This window comes from Saccopteryx bilineata, chromosome 1 (genome assembly GCF_036850765.1).
Source record: "Saccopteryx bilineata isolate mSacBil1 chromosome 1, mSacBil1_pri_phased_curated, whole genome shotgun sequence".
In the NCBI taxonomy this organism is placed as follows: Eukaryota; Metazoa; Chordata; class Mammalia; order Chiroptera; family Emballonuridae; genus Saccopteryx; species Saccopteryx bilineata.
In genome coordinates this window covers 263,194,463-263,213,039 of record NC_089490.1, presented here as the reverse complement: position 1 = coordinate 263,213,039, position 18,577 = coordinate 263,194,463, and positions in this window count along the sequence as shown.

Genomic DNA, 18,577 nt, shown 5'->3' with positions numbered 1-18,577 from the left:
CAGATAAAGGATAAATCTCTCATTAGGAAACATTTCTTTGCATGCCCTTTTGACATTGAAGAATATATTTGATGTAAGGATTTGGGGTTTTGTCATAACTGTAATACATTAAAATAAACAAAACCATAATGCCATGTATCATTGGAGAAGAACAGCCATAAAAAATGGGAGAACTTTCAAAGTTAATAGTATGTTTTCCCTGTAGGAGCTTTGCTCTTTTTAATCATTTTTAAGATCCGTACTTGTGAATGTTTGCACATTCAGCAAACATTGACTCAGATAACGAGAGGAACTGCCTTGACCCCCTGGAGATTCAGGTACGAACTCCCATCTAGAGTCTTCCAATACCTGCAATGCTTGGTTCCCTAAGAAGGTTTCTTGTCCCAGACTGCTACTGAGACCTTGCTTCTGCACTCAGGGGCCCGCTGACCTCCCTACCCCTGTCCCTCTCCCTTTCCCATCTCCCCCTCCCCCCCAGCCACCTGCAGCCTCAGTGTGCTCTTCATTCTGGGACCAATGAGAAGGGATAAGAGAAACCCTCACCAGGAAGAGGCGATCTGCTGTTAGTCCTGCTGGAACCTGTGCTTCTGCTAGGTTCCTGCCTGCCTTCTGCCATCACACCTCTCCTTGATCCCTCTCCCAACAGGCCAGGACTGTACACCTGCCTAGTTTGCCTATGATGGGTGTGTGTCCCACGTCATGACTCCTGCTTTCTGATTTCCCTAAGGCTATTCCACACCCTCCTGGTGAGAGCTATGCCATTTAGCTGGATGCCGCTTGTTATCCTGGGCTGTAGTTCTGTCTTCACCACCCTTCATTAGCCCCCAGCCTCTCTGCACAGTGTCTGCTGGCTGCTGGGTGTCCTCGTACTGCCTGCAGCTCTGTTCATTCAACTCTCATGTTACCCAGGTTACCAAGCCCCTCGTCTTGCTTATAGAACTCCACCTCAGCAAACAGAGTCCATGGATCTGCATTTTAGAGTTCTGCCATCAACACAATGCAGACACACCCTCTCCGTGTGTCTGTTCCATTTTCTGGTAGCTTAGACTCCTCATCCTCCACTCAATGTTTTTTTTCTACCAAGAGTCTCCATTACTCACAGTGCTGCTCCTTATAACTTCAATGTCTGCATGGAGCCCTACTGGAGGTGTGGCCAGCACTTTATAAGTGTTCCCCAAGCAACTCTCATAGAAACCTTTGCAAATAATTATTATCTGTCATTGTTTGCTAAGATCGTCCAACCACATGAGTGTGGAACACATGAGTGTTGCCTGTTATGCTAACAAGGTGAAGTCAGTAAAAGAGAGAACAGTCAGGTGTTGAGTTCCACACCAAAAACCATATGCTTAGTTGTTTAGTTAAACAAGGCTTAGAGATTTTTATACTTACTATGAAATTTGCATCAAATTCCATTCCAGCAAGTATGAAATAAACAATGCCTGTTTACCACTGGGAAAAAAAAAAGGTTTCTTAAGTGAAAGTAACTCATGGCTACTTGGCAATAGTCATGTGATAAAGATCTGGCAAATCTTTTTAACTATTAAAAATAGAGAAAGGAGACTTTTTTTTTTTTTGGTTAGGATAATCACAATGGAGGAGCTGTATCATAAGAGTTTTAATTTGGGGGAAGATTCTTTCTGTTGCAGGGTTGTCTGTGCCATTAACTTTGATAATTTAATTCACCTTCAATTTTTCTATGACCCAAACCAAGACTGAAAATAACCAATAATACAACCATGTACAACTAACATTTTCTAGATACAAATGCTTTGGAGCACAGCCTGCCTATTGCTTTGAATGACTTACAAATTGTTCTATGGGAAGAACATCATGTGAGACTTCCAAATGTGTCTGTAGGTGTCAACTGGTACCAAGTCAGGCTAATAGAAGTGACTAGATAGGAGCACATTTTGGGAACTCAGCACCCGGAATTATCTGCGTGGCTCATGGCTCAGCAAGTCAAGAACTTTGTGTTCACATAATACACCATGCTGATGAAGTCATTCATCTGAACAAGTGAGTCATGGAAAAGTCCTTAAATCACCTGGCCCCACCTCCCTTCCACCACAGAAACCTCACATGCCAGCTCAGACAGATGATATCACTGTTTCTGTTCTAATTCTTCCATTGAAAGCCAACTTACTAACCATGCCTCCTGACAACCATAGACTTGAACGCTACATTGTGGAACAGCCAAAATGGTCCAAACTTGCTTCCATGCATGGGATTAAAGATGCATGCCCTTGGTCATAGTTTTGTCCTCTATGTCTAAGCTTTCAAATGTATTGATTTAATTTATACAACTTTAAAAGAAGTGAGAGGTATTCACATTTATTGCAAGGGGACATGGATTTTTTTAAAAAATGCCCCACACCCCTGGCTTAGAGCTGATTTGGAAGGGGTAGGCCCTTCCCTCATTCTCCTTCTTCTCCCTTCCTCCTGAGATGGATGTAGCTATTTTTACTCTCACTGCTCATGGCTTACAGTTCACTGATTCTGATGAATGGGGAGTCTTTTTTTGGCACACCCCATAGATCAACTTCTGGGACCTTCTCTCCTCTGAGCGTCTTGCTGCTTGCAGAGGTGGGACTCTCACAGAGGATGAGAGGACAGGTTAGTCAGCAGGACCCCGCAGCTCCCCCTGTGCCCTCGGCCCAATATTTGGCCACTCTGCAGACTACTTTCTTCAAGTACCCCACATTCTGGCTGTTCTTGTGCCTGCGAACATCCAGGGCTCTTTGCCCACCTCAAATCCTTTCCCTCTGGGAGGGTAAATCCAGGCCAAAGGTGAAGGAACCCCACCCCAGCCATGGCACTGATATTCCAGAGGGTCATGCCCAGGGATTCAGAATACTCGGCTGTAATGCAACTCATAGCAGGCAGGGCACAACCAAATGGCAGACAGAGAAACGTGGTGGGGTTTGCAGCATTGCGTGCAGCCGTCTTGCCAGCTGCTGTCGCCTAAGAGAACACAGCGCCTGACCTGTGGTGGCGCAGTGGATAAACAGTCGACCTGGAAATGCTGAGGTCGCCGGTTCGAAACCCTGGGCTTGCCTGGTCAAGGCACATATGGGAGTTGATGCTTCCAGCTCCTCTCCCCCTTCTCTCTCTCTCTCTCTCTCTCTATCCTCTCTAAAATGAATAAATAAAATTAAAAAAAAAATTAAAAAAAAAAGAGAACACAGCTCCACTTCTAGAGCGTGCTCACTCTTCCAGGCAAATCTGCCAGGTCAAATTGCCCAAAGACTTATTTGCTATAGGTGCTGAAGAACACTGTTCTTTCAGCCAAGCACCTGCCAGTTCGAGGTGGGATTTGCCTCTTCCCAGGAAGACCAGGGCTCAGTCTTGCCCAGCTGAGTGCTCCATAAATTTTGGGTGAATGGCAGGGTGGACTGGGCTGGACATAGGGATGGTCTTTGTTGGGTAGAATTCTTGAATCCTGCAGATGGTTTTTCTAAAGATGGTTTCTATGGAAGGGAGCATTCCCTTGTACACCAAGCGTGATGAGCTGGTGCAGGTACATCACCCATGGAGCAGCTAGCATGGCTCCTGTGGATTAGAACATCTGGAGTGGAGAAGGAAAACCTAGCATGCCTAATGTGCCCACACATGGAGGTATTAGAGGGGCCTCCGGGGACTGCCCTGCTCAGGAGGCCTCTGAGAAGGCAGTGTGCTGCCCTAGAGAGGACAGTTCATTCAAGTCCCATCAGCTTCAGTAAGTAGGAGCAAGGACAGCTACAGAATTTCCAGGGCCCAGTTAAAAATGAAAATGCAGGGTCCCTTGTTTAAATTCCAAGACATCAACAGTTGAGCACTAAACTACGCACAGATTCTTTTAAGTGAGGGGCCCTGTGTGACTCACCCTCCCTGAGGGAAAGGGTTTGAGGTGGACAAAGAGCCCCAGGTGTTCACAGGCACAGGAGCGACCGGAATTGGGATATCTTGAAGAGTGTGGTGTGCAGAGTGGCCAAAGACTGGGCAGAGAGTGCAGGGGGAGCTGCAGGGTCCTGCTGACTAACCCGTCCTCTCGTCCTCTGTGAGAGTCCCACCTCTGTGAGCAGCCGGATGCTCAGAGGAGAGAAGGTCCCATAGGTTGATCTGTGGGGTGTGCTGAAAAAAGACTCCCTGTTCATCAGAATCACTGAACTGTCAGCCATGAAGTGGGTCTGGGAAGGAGTCAGGGCCTGTCCCTCTCCACACTCCTCTGTGACTTGTGCCTTTTATACTCTCCCTGCGGCCCATCGCGTTTCACCCACTTTGCTTGGGTTCCTGCTCTGCTATGTCAGCTCCCTTTTACTCCCTTGCTCCGCTGCTAGCTGGGGTTCTCCGCAGCTAATAGTGCTGGTACTGTTTATCTAGGTCTTCCGTGCCCTTGGCAGGAGGGCTTTATATACGTTATCTCTAATCCTTTCAGAAACACTGGGTGGTAAGTATTTTAACCCTGTTTTATAGAGCCACAAAGTAATTTGGCTAATGCCACATGATTTATAAATGACAAAGTCGAGATCAGGATGGCTTCAGAAACCCATGCTCTTCCCACTCACCATGCAGTCTTCAGGGGCACGATTGTGTCTTGTTAATTGTTGTGTCATTTGCAGGGCTTTGTACATCACAGGCCCTCAATACATACATACACACACACACATATACACACACATACATATATATATATATATTTTGTGTGTGTGTGGTGGTGGTGTGTGTGTGTGTGTGTGTGTGTGACAGAGTCAGAGAGAGTCAGAGAGAGGGATAGATAGGGACAGACAGACAAGAAGTGAGAGAGATGAGAAGCATCAATTCTTCATTTCTTCATTGTGGCACCTTAGTTGTTCATTGATTGCTTTTTCATATATGCCTTGACAGGGGGGCTACAGCAGACTGAGTAACCCCTTGCTCAAGCCAGTGACCTTGGGCTCAAGCTAGTGAGCTTTGCTCAAACCAGATGAGCCTGCGCTCAAGTGGCTACCTCGGGGTCTTGAACCTGGGTCCTCTGCATCCCAGTCTGATGCTCTATCCACTGCTCAACCGTCTGGTGTCAGGCCAATATATATATTTTTAATGCCAGCATTTATAGTAGGAGAAGCAGGCAGAGGGGACACTAGAGAGAATTAGGGGAGGGGTCTCAACTCCTGGGCAGGGTTCTGCACCACTCCCATTCTTTCTGCTTCTGAGCCCCCTAAAAGAAAGAAGGCTGGTATATGCCAGGGCCTTCCTAGATTCTGGGCTCCAATGAGGTTAGGGGGTCCCTGACTCAGGCCTGATCTGTATGTCTTCCTCCCTTTCGTAGACACTGAGCTCATTCCAGCAAATGCGTTGCCCTAGGTAGTCATTTGCTTAAACATTCTGTCTTTTCCCGTCAAGGATCTGGGCTGGCCATGTAGAAACTAAGTAACTTGCTCTCCTCTCTTTTTACAAAGCAGAGCAGGTCCGGATCAGTCATCACTTTGCTACTTTCCCTAGGGTTTTACACTGACCCCCCTCAGCCTTCCAGGGCACCTCCTCAGCGGCAAGCAAGCCCCATCATCTCTCCAGAAGGAGAGAAAAAAGCGAGTGAACCCAAAGGAAGAAGATAGTTTTTAACGATACCAATGATTCCACTCCCCACTTGTGGGAGGCGGGAGGGGCATGGGACGTGAACAGTGCTCTAGGTGAGGCCACTGTGTGCGGCCAAGGCCTCATTTTATGCTGAGTCAGAGCTCCTTCTTTCTGAATCCTGCAGGAAGTGGGAAAGGCAAGTTTGATCAACCCTGTAGAATTCATGCAAAATAAAGCCTCATTGCCCTTCGGCTTTCCAAAGCAGAACAAACACACGTCACTGCGCTTAACACACATGTTCCGTGTGGATAGGTACGTGCCTCAGAGCCTTTGCTCTGGAACACTGTTGTCACCTCCTGGCCCCACAGCCTGGACATTATATTAGACTTGGCTCTTTGTGGCTTTGACCTCATTGATGTCCTGCCTAACCAAGCTCCCCCGAGCCTCTGAGTCTGCCCACTAATTTCGGAGCACCTGGTTCACATTCTCCACTCTGGCATTAGGTTAGTGCCTTGAGCAGCTGGGGGGTGGGGGCTCATTTAGCTAAATTCCTTTCCCTCTGAATTATAATGAAGAATAAATTAAGAGGGCTCATAAGAATATTCTGCTGATTTGCTGTTTGGGGAAAAGGAGGTTTTGTTGGCAAATCTCATTTTGAAACCATCACTTCTATATCCAGAATATTCAGCAAGACGTGTTTCTACATAAGTCATGTGGACAATGGACTGGACGGGCCTGCTGGGCCATGGGGGGATTGCCTCTTTGGAATCACAGTTTCAGCGATGAGATGCCAAGAACGCTGCAGCTAACTGGAGTTCCCATTTGGAATATCCCGTTCTCTTGAGTCCTCCTGCATGAGCTGGCTCAGCTTTCATTGCAGTTTTGCTCATTTCTGTTCCTGTACTCAGTAGCAGCAGAGAAAGGAAAAAAAATTTGCTCTGCTGGTGTTCATCTGACTATTGAGGCTAATTGTTTATTTGCTGAAAAGAACAAAATCAAAGACCAAGGGTCTCTAAATTATTGCTTGCTGTGTGTGTGTGTGAATTATCTGAGTACTCCTATTTTCGTATCACCAAGCTAAAGATAAAGAACATTTTATAAGGAATATTTCTCCTATTTCTTTTCCCCCCAAAGGTGCCGCCTTTCAGCTGTAATTATACCTTGTATTTACCACTTGCTGGGAGTCAGTTACGTATGTTCATGTACAATGTTTTATCTTTCAATATATAATTGTGGTTGAAGACAAAAGGGATGATCAGATTTCAGGAGCAAGAAGACAGAATCAAGCTGAAATTTGAGATCACAGCTCTCTCTATATGTCTGAGTGGGGGAAGAGAATTCTGTCCACGGACTTGGTGCTCAGACAATGCCTCCAAACACAGGCAAGCGGCCACAGACCATTAGAGAAATCATTTCTAGGAAATATGTGTCTGTATAGGGAAGACGAGGAAAAAGTGGGGTAGGACGGCCTGAGATTGTAGCCAGTGGAGACTGTGGATGAAAATTGCGCATAGCTGAAAAAGCAAATCGCTCTCATTTTTGTGATTGCACGGGATTTTGAAATTAAACCCAGTGGAGAGAATGTATCTGCCTGAGCTTCCAGAGAGCGCTGGGTTCGTGGGCTTACGAGCCGAGAACATCTATTTTTCAAGTGTTGGAGCTCTGTGTCTGCAATGCTGTAGCTTCCTGTGACAAATTTCTGGATTGGTGCTCTCTTTTTAGCCCTATGTGAGACAGGGAAGGAGCCAGTTTTAACTTGGGAGGGTGTGTGAGAAGGGGAAGGGGTGGTGGTTCAGGTAGTAAACCACCGACTCCTGTGTGGGTTTTCTGAGTCTGGGAGGCATTAATTCTACTCCTCAGGCTATGCTTAGGGGTGATTGAAACTGTTCAAAGTAAAGAGCAGCCTTAGAGGTTTCTAATTTGATTAGAATGTATTCAGTGCTAAAGTGACAGAGGTGGTGGGTTATCCCTTTGTTAATAAGGGTTGGGTTTTACAGTCATTGTGGAGGGTGAAAATTACATGTAGTTGAAATTATGCTTGAGGATCTCTTAACTTGTCTGCAAAGTGTGTGTCAAGGTGCATCAGGGGAGGCTGGGAAAGCAGCCTCGTGGCTGGGACCAGCGCCTTGCCCTCTCTGCTGGGATCGTTTTGGGGCCTGTGCGCTTTGATAGAAAGGTGGGAAGGCTGATAGTATTTAAATTGTTCTCCTCCCAGACTCATCCAGCCAGGTGAGCACTTTTAAATTTGCTTAAGATAAATCCATGGAGGGTGCAGTTTCATTGCACCAATGGGTGCTCCAAAAAATACACACTAGCCTTGTGTGGAAGAGAAGTGGAGGGGTAGAAGGCAGAGAGGGGAGGGAAGCATGGGGCGGGGGGGGAGAGGCAGAAAACCTGGGTCTTTTTTTTTTAATCTTTAAAAAAAATTTTTTTATTTGTTCATTTTAGAGAGGAGAGGGAGAGACAGAGAGAGAGAGAGAGAGAGAGAGAGAGAGAGAGAGAGAGAGGAGAGACAGAGAGAGAGAAGGGGGGAGGAGCTGGAAGCATCAACTCCCATAATGTGCCTTGACCAGGCAAGCCCAGGGTTTCGAACTGGCAACTTCAGCATTTCCAGGTCGATGCTTTATCCACTGCGTCACCACAGGTCAGGCGGAAACCTGGGCCTTAATATCCCTAGCCTGATCTCAGAGACCCTCTGGCTTCACCGTGACATATTTATTGGGCTTCTAGTTTCTAATTACAGCTAATACACTGCACTGAAAATGTGCTAGGCGCTGGCCTAAGTACTTAACACGTGTTAGTCTATTGAATACTCAGAATAATGCTGTAAGGTGAACCTTGATTATCCCATATTATAGATGAGAAAACAAAGTCTTGAGCCCATCCACTGTTTTGTCCCTGCCATAGCTTAAGATGAAGGGAGGTGTCAGGGCAGGGCTACTGAGAGGAACTGGAACCTTCTGCTTCTTTCATGGGGTGCAGTGGGGGTGTTGCAATGGGAGGCCTGCTCGGCTTGACCTGGGCTCAGTGAGGCAGCCTGGGTGAGTGGCCTTGCTCTCTGGGCTCTGGGCTTTGGCACAGGCTATTCCCTCTGCTTGGCACTCTGTCCTCCTCTTCCCACGGGAACTTCTACTCATCTCTCCCTGGTTCCTATAGCTGGAGCCCCCACCACCCACCCCACCCACCTCCTACAATCCCCATTCACTCTGCCTCTTCCTCTGACCATATCCAGAGGCTCCTCAGGACAAAGATGCTGGCTGGCTTCTTCCCGCTGTCTGCACTGCCCTCAGCACAAGGCCTGGCTCGCTGTGCTCAGCCCACGCTTGCTGGATGGGTGCTGAGCAAGTAAGGAACCACAGTGCCTCCCTTCCTACCCAGGCTCTAAAGCACAGGTACCTCCCACTTAACCTCAGTCACCTGTTTCTACAAGTCAGGTGTTCTGTATGAAAACGGTAACCAGAGCCTATTTCATATTATTCAAGAGGGGGAAAATGACACTGTTACACATTAATTCCAAATCTGGAATCAATTTCCTAAAACATAACTGAAACCTAGTAAAACACCGACTGCACTTCCCCATGTATAAGACACCCCTTTTTTGGAAAAACTTGGGATCTAGAAACTGGGTGCGTCTTATACGGTGGCTGTAGACTTTTTTACTTGCATTTCCTGCTTTTATGTGCTCGTTTCTGTGCTCATTGTTGAAGACAGTGATTTGTCATCAGACAGATGAGGACAAGCTAACAGATGGGACTTTTGACAGTAACGAGGAGTTGTATGAATTTTATGATGAATAAAACTTGAGTTCGCCTGACCAGGCGGTTGCGCAGTGGATAGAGCGTCGAACTGGGATGCAGAGGACCCAGGTTCGAGACCCCGAGGTTGCCAGCTTGAGTGCAGGCTCATCTGGTTTGAGCAAAGCTCACCAGCTTGGACCCAAGGTCGCTGGCTCGAGCAAGGGGTTACTCAGTCTGCTGAAGGCCCGTGGTCAAGGCACATATGGGAAATCAATCAATGAACAACTAAGGTATCGCAACGAAAAACTGATGATTGATGCTTCTCATCTCTCTCAGTTCCTGTCTGTCTGTCCCTCTCTCTCTGTCCCTGTAAAACAAAACAAAACAAAAGAAAACTTGAGTTCAATAACTTATGTAATACTTTTTTTTTTTTTTAAATTTCCAGGCCCCAAAATTGAGGTGCATCTTATACATGGGGAAATACGGTATATGTACTTAAAAGACTCATATTAGGATGTAAAATGCTTAAAACATTTCTTTCTGATCCCAGACTATTACTATGGTCATTGATAAACAACAGCTTTGCGTGCAGCAAAATCTTCTTTTATTTTTTTATTGATTTTAGTGAGAGAGGAAGGGAAAGAGAGAGAGAGAGAGAGAGAGAGAGAGAGAGACAGGAACAAAGGAGATAGATATCCCTGCGTGTGCCTCGACGGGGGCCCTGACTGGCGACCTCCGCTCTCCGAGACAATGCTCTAACCAAGCGAGCTGCCTGGCCGGGGCCAGCAAAATCCCCTCTTCCACTGTCATGGCTTTTATCCCTGGCTTTTCTTTCTTTTTCAAGTTTTTCTTTAACACTTTCTCAAATTTGAGGGGACTTGACCAACACTAAGCAAAAAATCAGGTCAAATTACCCAGGGCTTTTAGAAATATGTTCAAGGTAAGGACACAACAAGCAGAGAATGGCTCACGCTGAGTATGATATCTTACCAATTGAATTTGGAGTGACATGTACATCTTTCCCCACACAGTTTTCTGTTTAAAATGATGCACTGAGTTTTGAGGATATAGATACAATTTTTCCCTAAAATTCATACATTGCCTGAAAAATTTTTGATCATATCCAGAGAGCTACTTCCCTTTCTTCTTTTCCTTTACCCTTCCTTCCCTTTTCTTTAAAAGCAGTTGATTCTATAAAATTTGGTTATGACCTATGAAGAGGTCCAGAATGTGCCCCTGTGGCATAAGGATTATTTTGAGCTGAAAGCAGGTAGAGGCTTGCTCTGTGTTCCCCTTCTCTGCCTAAAAGCAGAGCCTTGCAAAGGAGTTCAACTGCCATAAATCTGCCTTTCAGGGAGACTTCCCATACCAGGAAAGAGTGACTTTTGTCACTGGAGATGGGAAGTTGACCCTGGATGCATAAACAGACCTTAGTGAAACAAACTTGGCTCTCACCTTCCATTAGTTTTGCATGCATGTCTTAGTCATTTCTCAATATTTTCTGTCCTTTGAAACCCCAAGCCCTTGCTCTTATTAAATGTATAATAACCCCTAAATTCTGACCCCTTCTTTGAGCCACTTTCTTTATGAGTTCCTGCATGCATAAGTGGATAAATTTTGCCTTTTCTCTTGCTAATCTGACTTGAGTTAATTTTATTTGCAGGCCCCCAAATACTGAACCTAAGAGGGTAGAGGAAAAGCTTTTCCTTCTTGATACCAAGAAGTGTACTGTTAGGAAAATGTAAATTAGGGATAATTCTGCAGTGTGTGCCTTTATTTTCAAACTTTAAAAGGGTCTACATATGCCTGCATGAACAATGATGTCTCCATGGGTCACCTGTCAGTCCCCTAGTGACCTAAGACCTGCACCAACTCTGAGGCTGTGAAGTAGGGTCGACTCCCAGTTGGGAAATTTTCCTGCATGGCTCTTGGCTCCTGGCCATCCTTTCACCTCTCTGGTCTGTGGAGATGCCCAAAATTCTTGCCTCTTTAGTTTGATTAGGACAGAAAGCCTTTGTCATAAAAGCAGATCTCTTACTCTAGCAGAACCACTGATACTGGTTTTCCCTTTCTTTCAGTGAGTAATAGAACCCCTGAATTATATTATAGCAGGGCAGAGAATGAAGACCATATTTCCCAGCCTCCCTTACAGATAGGGATGGTCATATGGCTAATTCTCACCAATAGAGTATGAATGGAAGTGATGTGTGTTATTTGCAGGGTGATGCTATCTTTTGGAAGACAGAAGGTCAACAAATATTCCCAACATTGTCATATATGCAGTTTTATCCAGTATGGGCCTTGTGAAACGCAGCAAGCGCTCAGAGCTGCACAGCTCACCGCTAGTGAAAGCAGAAGCATGTTTACTACAGTGCCTGGGATGATGGGGGTGCTCGACAAATGCATACATGTTGAGTGAATGAAGGGATAAATAGATGCCTGAACCACGCAGAGATCTAGGTGTTCATGCCAAATGCTGGCCACCTTTTATTATACGGGACAGACAACTCACAGCCAAAGCCACTCTTAGCTCAGCTTTCAGGGACCCCAGGTTGGTTACAACCTCTCCATTCCTTGTACACGACCCCTCTAGCCCAGTCATGTTATCCCCTCCTTATTTTGTGTGCCCATGCTTAACGCCAATCCTACCTCCTTGTAATATTTTGGGGGGCCTATTAATAGAAATAGGGTTCATATTCAGGCACGCTGTTTTGTGGAATTTGCCAACATTTTTTATATCAGAGCCAGTATCTTTTCTTTTCTTTTTTTTAAAAGTATTGCCTGGACCCAAGTGTAGATTATTAAATAAAAGAACAGAAATTCATTCCTTGTGTAGCAAGAGGTGATAACATGTCTGGAGGGTAACAATCTCTTCCTGCACAAGATAAAGTGGGCAGTGCCCCACTTTAAGCCTTTCAGGACCAGCTTGAATTCTGTTTTCAATAGCATCAAGCCTTGGGGTGAACCAACCCTCCTGCACAGTGGCTCTGGCCATCCACGGAGGGAGATAAGCCTGATGTTAGTTAATGGAGCCATTCTGAACAGCTTGCCTATGTCTTTAGATCTCTTGCCCTTGGATTTTATCTTTTTTATTCGGGAAAAAAAAATCACAAGGACATGGGGGCCTAACAGCATTGATTGTCTTGATAGTTTGTTGATTAAGTCCAGGAGATGCTGGCATCTGCAAATATATCTTATTAGGTGTGATCAGGCCAGTAAATTGTCCCTGCTCTCCAGCATGCTGCAATAATTAACTTTAATACTAACAGCTAAAAGTTAATCACAGCACGTGCAAAGCTGGGCTTCCTTTGTCTGCGTGCAAAACCTCTTTGCACCATGGCTTCAAGGGGTTAGCTTTGAGTTTAAGAGCAGGTTCTTTGAAAAAGAACCTTTCCTTCCAGTAAAACTGTTCCACATATTATTATTTTAATTTAATTAGGTTTTAAAAAGGTTAACCATGACATTTTAATAGCTTAAGCTCACATTAATATTCTGAGAACACTGTTTAGCCCAGCTATTTGTGATTCAAAAAGATATTTTTTCAGAAAAATTGTTGGCTTTTTAGGACAATTACTGAAAAATAGCTTTCATTTGATTAAGATGGGTATTTTGCTACTAAAAGACAGTTATAGAAATAAAATACACATGAGATATTGGAAAGTATTAAAACCTTAGCTTGATAGTATTCATCTAGGAGAAAAAGAGACTGGGCAGTGTGTTTATGAGGATTATCCCGAAGGCGGCTAATGTCCTTCAGCAATGAGCAAATTAGTGAACTGTGCTTGTGATGTGCTGTGTCCTCAACCTAATGTTTTATTTATTTGCCTGAGAGCTGCTATCTTAATTAGGGAGCTTAGAGAGCAAAACAAGATGATATTTACTAGCCTGGCAAACTAATAAACTCTGTTTATGTTTCTTCTTTTGCCAGTCAGAAATAGCCATTTGATATGGTAATGGATCCTGTGGGAACAGGAAGTAAAGCATAACTTCCTGTGGAAGGAGGCAGCAAGGAGTACCTCAGTCTTACATGTGTGTATGGCTACCACGTGCCAAGCATTGTGCCAGCTCTACAGGGATAGAGATGCTGAAGCTGTGGGCCAGCCCGCCAAACACTCACAATTAGCAAGGAGCTGTCATCGATTATACAACTAACTTCTCATGATACCGTGTCCTAGGTGCTATTCTCTCCCAAGGCATCACAGTGGACCAGTAATTAGTTCAGCTTGGTGGGACTGGCATTGGCTGCAAAAAGTAGGGAGGAGCTGGGGCTGGAAGGACTGGGAAGAGTTTGGCAGGAGAAGAGAATCATACGGGCAGACTATTGCTAAAACCACCGGTCCCCCAAGTGTGGTCTCCGATCAGCAACACCAGCATCACCTGGACTTGTTTGAAATGCACACTTTCAGGCCTCACATAGGACCAGCTGAATTGAAAGCCACCAGGAGAGGGTGTGTATTAGCAGTCTGTTTTTACCAGCTGTCCAGGTGCTTCTGAGGTTCCTGGTCCTTCCAGTTAATTGTGAGGAGTTTGACTTCACCAGAACTTTGAGTGTGATGGAAAGATGGGGTAACTGGTGGTGAGGCTGAAAAGGTCAATTGGGATCAATATTGAAGGGAGGAAAGGTGTTAATATTTATATTAGCTATCTGTGTGTATGTGTCTTTAGAATGATGACGGCTCTGGAGTCAGGCGACAGGAACCAATGCGAACCAGCTTCAACGAAAGGAAATTTATTGAAAAGGTACCATGATATCTTATTGCTACCCAAGGGAGAATTCAACAATCAGGCCTCAGGAAGATCTTCTTTATCTTGCCCTATTTCATAATATTTTCTTAGGATAGATTCCTGGATGTAAGAGTACTGGTTCAGAAAGTGTGAACGATTTCATGGCTCCTGAGGTGTATGGCCAAACAGCTTCCAACTGGTTGTGTCCATATATGAGGCCCCCGCGTTGAACATAAACACCAGTTTATGGCATCCTTAGCATTGTCAATTCCATTGTTTCTAACCTGAGAAGGGGAAATGGCACATCATTGTTGGTGTTGGCAATTATTTAAAATTGTTTATTTAGCATCTGTATATCGTATTTGAAAAGGAGTTTTTGTCCTTATTTTAGCAGGAGAGGCTCACCTCTTCTTTTTTTTTTTTTAAATTTTTTTTATTTATTCATTTTACAGAGGAGAGGGGGAGACACAGACAGAGAGAGAGAGAGAGAGAGAGAGAGAGAGACAGAGAGAGAGAGACAGAGAGAGAGAAGGGGGGAGGAGCTGGAAGCATCAACTCCCATATGTACCTTGACCAGGCAAGCAGGGTTTCGAACCGGCGACCTCAGCATTTCCAGGTCGACGCTTTATCCACTGCGCCACCACAGGTCAGGCTTTAAAAAATTTTTTTATTTATTTATTTATTCATTTTACAGAGGAGAGGGAGGGAGGGAGAGAGAGAGAGAGAGAGAGAGAGAGAAGAAGGAGGAGGAGGAGGCCTTCTGTCCAGGGATTCAAGATAAAAGCAATTCTAGAAAAATAAAATTGTATTAGTTTTGGTTGTTCCCTGTCACTGAGGACATACCCTCAGTACTGTTCTCACTCATGGCTGAAGGTCCAAGGAGTCACGAAACTGTCTAAATCCCAGCTCTGCCACTTCCTGGCCTTGTGATTGGCTAGCTGTAGTTCTCTGCACTCCTGTGAACCCCAGCTTCCTCAACAGGAAATTAGGAATAATCTGTCCGACCTATTACATGCTATTTTGAAGGTCAGAATGCGATCAGGGACATACTTGTAAATGTTTGATAAACAATAATGCACTATAAAAATGTAAGATAGTGCTATTGTAATGTTGGCTTTCCTAAATAAACAATACCCATGAGGTCACACCAGGTCAGGGCTTTTGCTGTTGACCTGTGAAAGCAAACATCCCTGGTCTAGTTCAACTTTTTTACTTTTCACAGAAATGAAACTCAGTTCATAGATGCAAATTCAATGCTGGTGGTACCAGCATTCTTACTCCCACCCGCAGGTAATGGGGCTTCATAGATAGGTGGAAAGACCTGTATTCTCTACTCGAATGCATTGTTTCCTCCACCCTGCCCCTTCCTTCCATGGGCCAGGGACTGGGAGTAAATAGTGAGAGCAGACCCAGCCCTCGCTTCGGTGGAGCTCACACCTTCATTTGGAGAATTACACTGTCCATGTGTCCGCAGGTTTGACATGGGTCTTTAGTAGATTGAACAGTGCTTTACAATTTATGAGGTATGTTTCTAGCAATGCACACATTTAATCATTTAATTCCATCACCTACTTCATGAGGAAGGCTGAGGGGCAAGATCTTTTGAAGTTAGAGGGGTTAGGTGATCATATAGCAGAAAAAGTTGTGGGCCTGGCTCTGTGCCGGGTCCCCTGGAGCCCTGTTTAGTGCCTTTTCCTCGGCACCACATCCATCAGTCCTCTTCACTGTCATATTTACAGTGGTTAAACTGAGCTCCACTCTGATGAGGGACTGGAAATGATGAGATTTCCCTGTGGAATCCCACGTCACCTGAAAACTGGTTTGGCTTTTGTTGTGTGAAATGTAATTCCACACATACGATAATTAAGAAAAGAAAACCCAGCAGCCAGAAATTAAAAGGCAAAAAGAAAAAGAGGTACTGTCAAGAAAGTCCCCACTGGCCTAAACAGCCAGGCAGTGGATCCACTGGGGTCGGAGGGGCTCGCAGGGCGGGGCGGGGGCGGCTCGGCTCGGCTCGGCTCTGCTCTCTGACAGAAGACTCTCCTGCCTGCCCTTCACTGGAATGATGGGAGATGGCTCCCAGGGATAAAAGCAGGTAAGTGAGCCAGATATAAAAGCTTGCAGCAAATTGAACAAAACCAGAAGATGAGACGGGCTAAAAAAAGAAGCTGGGAACCTGAGTAAGAGAAGAAACGTGGGCTCCTTAGCCTCTCTTCACTACAGAGGGAGAGAACAGGTGCAGTGTTAGCTGGCGGTCTACACAGGGGGCCAGAGGGCAAGGGTCAGTCTGAGACGTGGGCCCGGAGGGCAGTTTGAATCCCTCTCCTGAGATCCTCTGCTCATCGTAGCTGTGCATCAGATGAGTGACTCACCTGCCGGTCCTGTCTGCTGGACTGCGGACCCTTGGAAGGCAGAGCTGCCCTGGGCAGCGGACAGGCATCTGGGATGGTGTTCAGCAATACCTGCTACATTTGTTTAATATGTTAAGGTTTTCCAGCCATTGAGATATTTCTCACACAGAATTAAAATGCTATTACGTATCAAATATTCCCCTTGCTCCCATAGGTAAGGAGCTTGGAAGTGGATTTGGGGACTTACTCTGTAGCATGAATCCACAGGTGAAACAGATGTGGGCAATTACCCTCTAACTCAGGCCACGGTAATTAAAAACAAAACAAAACTGAAATCTCTGGGGAATTGCTTCGCTCTCCGCCTTTAGTCAGAAGTAAAAAGGGTTTGAATATTGGCTCCTGAATCCAACATCTTGCCTCACAGTAGGAAGAAATAGCCAGCTTCACCTTCTCACACTGGGAATAGGGAAGATAAGAAGCTTCTTGGCCCTGGCCAGCTGGCTCAGTAGATAGAGCGTCGGCCTGGCATACAGATGTCCCGGGTTTGATCTCCAGTCAGGGCACACATGAGAAGCGACCATCTGCTTCTCTGACCCTCCTTCTTTCCCTTCTCTCTCTCTTCCCCTCAGAACCAGTGTTGTCGGACCCAGATTCTGAGGATAATTTGGTTGATGACGGGGGTTGCTGGGTGGATCCTGGTCGGGGTGCATGAGGGAATCTGTCTCTCTAGCTCCCCTCCTCTCACTTAAAAAAATCATTAAGGAATTTTTATTTAGAAAATACTTTATACCTGCCTCCCTCACTCTTCTTCCCCCTTCCACCTTCTCTAGTCTCATCCATACCCGCAGGCTAGAAGCAGCTGACTTTAGGGTCTATGACCCAGCTGTTGCTGCTGGGTGTCTCCTGTTTCTCCAGAATTTTTGGGCCATGCTTCCAGTTGGCAGTTCAATAGAATGACTTGAGCCTCCATCGCCTTTTTGGAAGACCCACTGTCCCCCCACATCTCCAAGAATTATAGATAGTCCTGTGTTTCTTCTCTTGCTCCAAGTTCCTGTTTCTGGTGAATTCTTTCTTGAGCTCATCTCCTTGTCTTTCATCCTGCTTGCACACTGTCCTTTCTGTACATCCCCAATGGGCACAGCCCCCATCTCTTCAGTTCTCCAGGACGACGGTATGCACAAGGCCATGATGTGTGGCAGGCTCTATTGAAGGACCGTGGGTAATAAAGCTGGTTATATCGCCGTGCCGCATAACAGATGGCTTGAACAAAATCAGGAAAAAAAAGGACATTAGCCATCTCTGTTGTTGGAACTTTCTCATTTTCATTGGCTTTGCTTAATACTGTGTTTGCTCTGGTCTTCTGCTTTCTTTCTCCTTCCTTCCGGCCTTCTTTTCCCTCTCTGTGCACTTTACTTGCAGATCACCTTTGGAAACGGACTCCCAAGAGGAAGAAAGAGAGAGACTGAGCTGAGCCAGCCCCGTTACTCTCCTGCCATTTCCCAATCATGGGGCACATTTGTGAGCACAACCCCCAGGAGCAGGGATGAAATTCTCATCTTGGAAATGATCCCCAGCTTATTTGTTAGTTTCTCGTTCTCTATTCTCAGTCCAGCCTGAGTGGCTTTCAATATCTAAATGTGAAACTGTGGCCTAAAAGTCTATGATTTTCAATGCTTCCTTGCTCAGATAATTTCAGAGTATATCTCTTTTGCTGTTTGACTGCTACCATCTTTCATTAGATGGGGAGTGTTACATGCTAACCAGCAGGCATCTTGAACATTTACTGTTGACTTTTGTTTTCCTCTTATCTTGTGACAGCTGGCATTTAAGATCAACATTTATTGAGCACATAATGATAGTTCTAGGCTAGGAATGGTGGAATATAATAACACAATTAAGAAATACTACCTACCCTCAAAGCTGTGGTGTGTGTGTGTGTGTGTGTGTGTGTGTGTGTAATGGAATATTATTTGGCCATAAAAAAATAATAAAATTTTAACCATTTGTGACATCCTGGAGGGACCTAGAGGGTATTATGCTCAATGGAATAAGTCAATCAGAGAAAGACAGATATCATATGATTTCACTTATATGTGGAATCTAAAGAGCACAATGAGTGAACAAACAATATTGAAATAGACTCACAGCCACAGAGTACAGACTGGTGGTTATCAGAGGGGAGAGGAGTTGGGGTACCGGGCAAAAAATATGAAGGACAAATACGAAGTA